Raw genomic sequence first — 6,000 nt, 5'->3', positions numbered from 1 at the left:
TATATTATATAACCAGTTGTTTACTGCTGCGTAACGCTGCCAACAGCAACACGGGTGTTACCAACACCAGACGCGGTAAGCTGACATGTAGTGCTTATATTCTTCACTACTGGATAGCGCGAATCCGAACAGCGCAAAGAAACACATATGCACAGGACAGGCGTTACTCGCAACTAAGCTTCATTCAGGAAAGTTTCCCTGGATATACACACAACCATGTGTCACGTGCAGGCGCACTGCACGTACGTTACAGTCACAGTTGCAGTAGTTATGCTTATAATTGTCCGTTATGAAGGAGAACGCACGCATGTTTCACGAACCCGTGTGTATGTGTAGAAGGGGCTCTGGACAGTTCTTGAACAAGGTCATCACCACCGTGATCAGTGAGCACCAGCAGCTACCGGACTTGTTAATAAGATCCGCTCGTGATCGCGCCACGAGGGGTCTAAGTGTAGTGAAGCGCGAGGTATAGCACAGCTGGTGGAAGCCCTGGATGCCTCTTACGATGAAATGATCTATGGTGCCTCCTCTCCTGCACGTGGCAGCGAGGTTTCTTGGTGTCCTGTCCATATTCAAACATTCTTTCACGCAGTATAAAGACCAGACGTTGTTGCGTCTTGATAAATCAATGTTGAAGTCAATTTATTGTAGGAAGCATTGACCCTGGTTTTTCCCGTAATCGACCCCGTAATCGACCCCGTAATTTCCCGTAATTGACCCCGTAATCGACGTGGACCACGTTCCGGAACACGTCAACGAGTGTATGGTAGTTGAGCGTCTTCCAAAGGTCTTCTGTCATCAGCTTGCTCACTATCCTTGTGCCCCCCGCGGTGGTGTAGCGGTTACGGTGCTCGGCTGCTGACGCGAAGGTCGTGGGTTCGATCCCGGCCGCGGCGGTCGCATTTCGATGGAGGCAAAATGCTAGATGCTTGTGTACTGTGCGATCTCGGTGCATGTTAAAGAATACCACATGGTCAAAATTTCCGGAGCTCCTCGCTACGGCGTCTCCCATAATCATATCGGGGTTTGGGACGGAAAACCCCAACAACTATTATTTTCACTTTCCTTGCGTGTCAATGTGTGTGTTCGCGGTTCCTGTGTAGGTTGAGACTTTGTATCACCTGTGGCACAAACCCGCATAACATGAACTCTGGTATGCGGGTATGTGCCACACGTGACCGAGAGAAAGGGTTTCATGACGTACGCGACAGGTATTTTGCGGTATTCATGTCATGACCAGTGAATTGTGTTTGTCATACACTGATCCCCTGCTGTGCCAATTTCGGTATATTACAAGGTATGGAGACGACCAGGAGAGAGCCCAGACTTAGGCGGCTAGATAGATAGATAGATACGTAGATAGAAACGCCCAAATTGGCTGAGGTTCGCTAAGAAATGCTTCGCATTTAAAAGCAATATAACGGGTGCGATCGCACCACGATCTATCGATACTCGAATTTAACCAACGTAGAAGCCTCAGTATCTATCACTAGAGATGCAAAATTTCCGGAAAGTTTGCGCGATGGAAAAAAAAAATATGGCAGATCCCACGCGTTGTGGGAATCGGTGTCATGCGAAGTAGTCAACGAGTACTTCTATGCTGTATTTTATGGCTTTGAGCCAAGCGTTGCGAGGTGGATCGACGTGTTTTTGTAAGTGTAGTAGCTGTGTGCACATCATGGGCTTACCAGGCACGTCGACAACACTGGCGTTTAAAGGGTAGCTTATGCTGCGACGTAACGTCAGCCCTCACGTTAAAGTTCATACGTCAGTATTATTGAAACTAAGTGCACTTTATGGTGCAATCATGTGAGTGTCATGCGTAACTTTCGTTAATGTATTCCTCCGGGGACAAGCAATGCTTCAATATAGCTTGCTGAATCATAGGAATACAAATGTATTGTTTATTAGACTGCTATCAAAGCGGAATCAATACTGGAACCACAGACGTTAATCTGATATCACGCCTGTATCGTAGGAGTACATACGTAGTATTTATTGCTTTCTTGTAAAATTAGCCAGCACCGCAACTACAATTGACGTTGCACCGACATTACGTCTGCATAGGCTGTTTTTGCAAACCAGTTCATAGACCTGGCGTGGCTCGGTGATAGAATACCTGATTGTCATGCAGAAAGCTTGGGTTCGATCCCTGCTGGGATTCTAATTTTTATTCTTTCCATTAGTCGGATCAACGCTGTAGACGTCGTTTTTTTCTTAACGTTCTCGCATTTAAATTACCGATGTGTGTTCTCGCCGTTCCTGGATAGATATAAACTGTCATTCACCTGTGGTGCATACCCGTACACTGCGACCCGTGGTAAACGGGTATGCGCCACACTCGTCTGGAGGAAGGGGTTTGACGACGTACACGACAGGATTTTCACGTCATTCATGTCACGACCACACAGTCAGATTCGTCAAATCCTCTTACCCTCCCATGCCATTTTGGTCTACACCAAGTCGAGGAGGCGATCCCAAGAGCGCCCAGACGTAGGCGGCTAGATAGATAGATAGATAGATAGATAGATAGATAGATAGATAGATAGATAGATAGATAGATAGATAGATAGATAGATAGATAGATAGATAGATAGATAGATAGATAGATAGATAGATAGATAGATAGATAGATACGCGCAAAGTGCCAAAGGTTCGCTAAGAAATGCTGTGCATTTAAAAACCGTTTTTGTCACGTTTATTCCCTAAATTTCGGGAAAACATGGAAAAGAACAAGTTTTCTTTAGCATTTGGCAAATGCCAAATGCTAAACATTTGGCAAATCATCATCAGCCTGTCTACGCCCACTGCAGGGCAAAGGCCTCTCCCATGTTCCGCCAATCAACCCGGTCCTGTGCTTTCTGCTGCCACGTTATACCTGCAAACTTCTTAATCTCATCTACCCACCTAATTTTCCGTCTCCCCCTGACGCGTTTGCCATCTCTTGGAATCCAGTCAGTTACCCTTAATGACCACCGGTTATCCTGCCGACGTGCTACGTGCCCGGCCCATATCCATTTCTTCTTCTTGATTTCAACAATGATGTCCTTAACCCCCGTTTGTTCCCTGACCCACTCTGCTCTCTTCCTGTCTCTTAAGGTTACACCTATCATTTTCCTTTCCATCGCTCGCTGCGTCGTCCTCAGTTTAAGTTGAACCCTCTTTGTAAGTCTCCAGGTTTCTGCTCCGTAGGTAAGTACCGGTAAGATGCAGCTGTTATATACCTTGCTCTTGAGGAATAGTGGTAGATTACTATTCATGATTTGATAATGCTTGCCGAATGAGCCCCAACCCATCCTTATTCTTCTAGTTATTTCACTCTCATGGTTCGGCTCCGCGGTTACTACCTGTCCTAAGAACACGTACTCCTTTACAACTTCCAGTGTCTCGCCACCTATCGCAAAGCGCTGTTCTCTGCCAAGATTGCTCCACATTACTTTAGTTTTATACATATTAATTTTCAGACCTACTCTTCTACTTTCCGTATCCAGTTCAGTAATCATGAGCTGTAATTCGTCTCCCGCGTTACTGATCAATGCAATGTCATCAGCGAATCGTAGGTTACTGAGATACTCTCCATTAACTCTTATCCCTAACTCTTCCCAGTCTAGGGCCCTGAAAACCTCCTGTAAACACGCGGTGAATAACATTGGAGAGATCGTGTCTCCCTGCCGTACACCCTTCTTTATTGGGATTCTGTCGCTTTCTTTATGGAGGACTATAGTGGCTGTGGATCCGCTGTAGATTTCTTCCATTATGTTTATATAGGCTTCGTCGATGCCTTGATTCCGCAGTGCCTGCATGACTGCTGATATCTCCACCGAATCAAATGCCTTCTCGTAATCTATGAAGGCTATGTATAGGGGTTGGTTGTATTCCGCGCATTTCTCTATCACCTGATTGATAGTATGAATATGGTCTATTGTTGAGAATCCTGTACGAAATCCTGCCTGGTCCCTTGGTTGATTGAACTCTAATGTCGTATTAATTCTGTTAGCAATTACTTTTGTAAATAGCTTGTAGACAACGGACAGTAAGCTTATGGGCCTGTAATTTCTCAGGTCCTTGACGTCCCCTTTCTTATGGATCAAGATGATGTTGACATTCTTCCAAGATTCTGGTATCCTCCCCGTCGAGAGGCACTTCGTATACAGGGTGGCCAGTTTCTCTAACATAATCTCTCCACCGTCTTTCAACAGGTCTGATGTTACCTGATCCTCACCAGCTGCTTTGCCTCTTTGCATTCCCTTTAGGGCTTTCTTTACTTCTCCTGTCAATACTGGTGGGATGTCAGATTCCTCTGCGCTATTACTCCTTCTTACGTTATCATCCTGAATGCCTCGGCTGCTGTACAGATCTCTGTAGAACTCTTCTGCTACCTCCAGTATTCTATCCATATTGTTTGTGACCTTGCCTTCCTTGTCCCTTAATGCATACATCTGATTTTTGCCTATGCACAGTTTTGTCTTCATAGCTTTGAGGCTTCTTCCGTTCTTTAGAGCATGCTCAATTCTCTCCATATTATACTTTCTTATGTCGGCTACTTTACGCCTATTGATTAACTTCGAAAGCTCCCCCAGCTCTATTTTGTCTGTTGCATTTGGAAATGCAAATTTGGCAAATGTTTATTGCCAAATGTCAAAGGCCAAACTCTAATTATGTAAATAACAGAAGTGAAATGCTTTCTGGCTTTTCACAAACGAATGCAGGGCTTAACAGATCGAAAGCAGGCCAGAAGCATCACCGCGAACGCGTTTAGTTCTCTGTGAACCGGTGCGGCTTCCAAGATGTGTTACGGCAGTTAGAACAAAGAACACTGAAATGTCTCTTCTGCGGCTATTTCGTCGTGGCTTCGACTACGGAAACATTGACCAAGATGGTAAAAAGATAAAGTTCTGCCTCTTAGAGCCAGTATCACTGGCTTCATCTGCACCTTCATCTGCACCTAGCGTGGTTTTGCGCTGGCTCCAGCATCGGAGGCACTTACCTGGTTTTGCACTGTGTCTGTGATCTACGCACCTTTGATGAAGCTGCGATGTCATGTGATGACGGCATCATGTGACGTTACGTCACGTGACGTTACGACAGAATTTAAAACGTCATGGTAACGTTACAAATATTTTAGGTCTGTGACGTCATAATAACGTCATATATGGTGACGTCATCACGTAATGCTCATTTTTTGCATCACTCTTGCTGTGTCAGACGCCGCGGGGTGCCTACGCCGACGGTCAGTTTTCGCGTTTGAGGACACATCTAAGGCTTTCGCCTTAATACATCTGCGCCAAGCGCGTCGCGATTGCATCATTACCACGGTGTTACCTTTCCGCGTGTATAATTCTATCCACCACGTGATTCTGACTGGTTTTCTCTTATGTTTCTGGAGCAGGTGCTTGAGTGGGCTCCCTTCCCCACCTATTCGCATCTGCCCATCCACCATGTTGTCCCCTTCATGCCACTGCTGTCTCTCTAGTCCTTGGCAATGTGCCATAATTTCCTTGTTTAGCTCGGCCAGCCTTTTTCTAAGCCTACGATTGATCTTTTGTGTTTTCCACCGAGATAGCAGCGATTCCTTGGCCTCTATTAAGGCTGCTAATTTGCTATCCATTTTATCTACCTGTAGCTACGTGTGTATCGACTTGGTTGCTTCTTCTACCTCTCTTTTGAGTCTATCCTACCATTCCTGGAAGTTCTCCGTAGAATTACCCCCTCTTTCCTCCCTGATCTTGCGGACATGATCCCAGTATATCTTTTTGAATGTCCTGGGAGGCTTTCTGCCTACCTGTAGCACTCTGCTAACAATAGAATGATAATTTCTCCATTCAACCGCCAGCAAGCCCCGGAAAATTGCCGTGCCGACCCCGCGAATGTGTGGTCCAGAGTCTATTGTTGTGACATGGAGTTGTGAATCCTGGTGCGGAAATTGGAATTGGTGATTAACGTGAGGCCAAGATCCGCCGGTGCCTGCCAGGGGTTTTCGCCCTTGCGTGTGGTGTATGG

Source organism: Rhipicephalus sanguineus, chromosome 8 (genome assembly GCF_013339695.2).
Source record: "Rhipicephalus sanguineus isolate Rsan-2018 chromosome 8, BIME_Rsan_1.4, whole genome shotgun sequence".
Lineage (NCBI taxonomy): Eukaryota > Metazoa > Arthropoda > Arachnida > Ixodida > Ixodidae > Rhipicephalus > Rhipicephalus sanguineus.
This window is presented reverse-complemented; position numbering follows the sequence as displayed.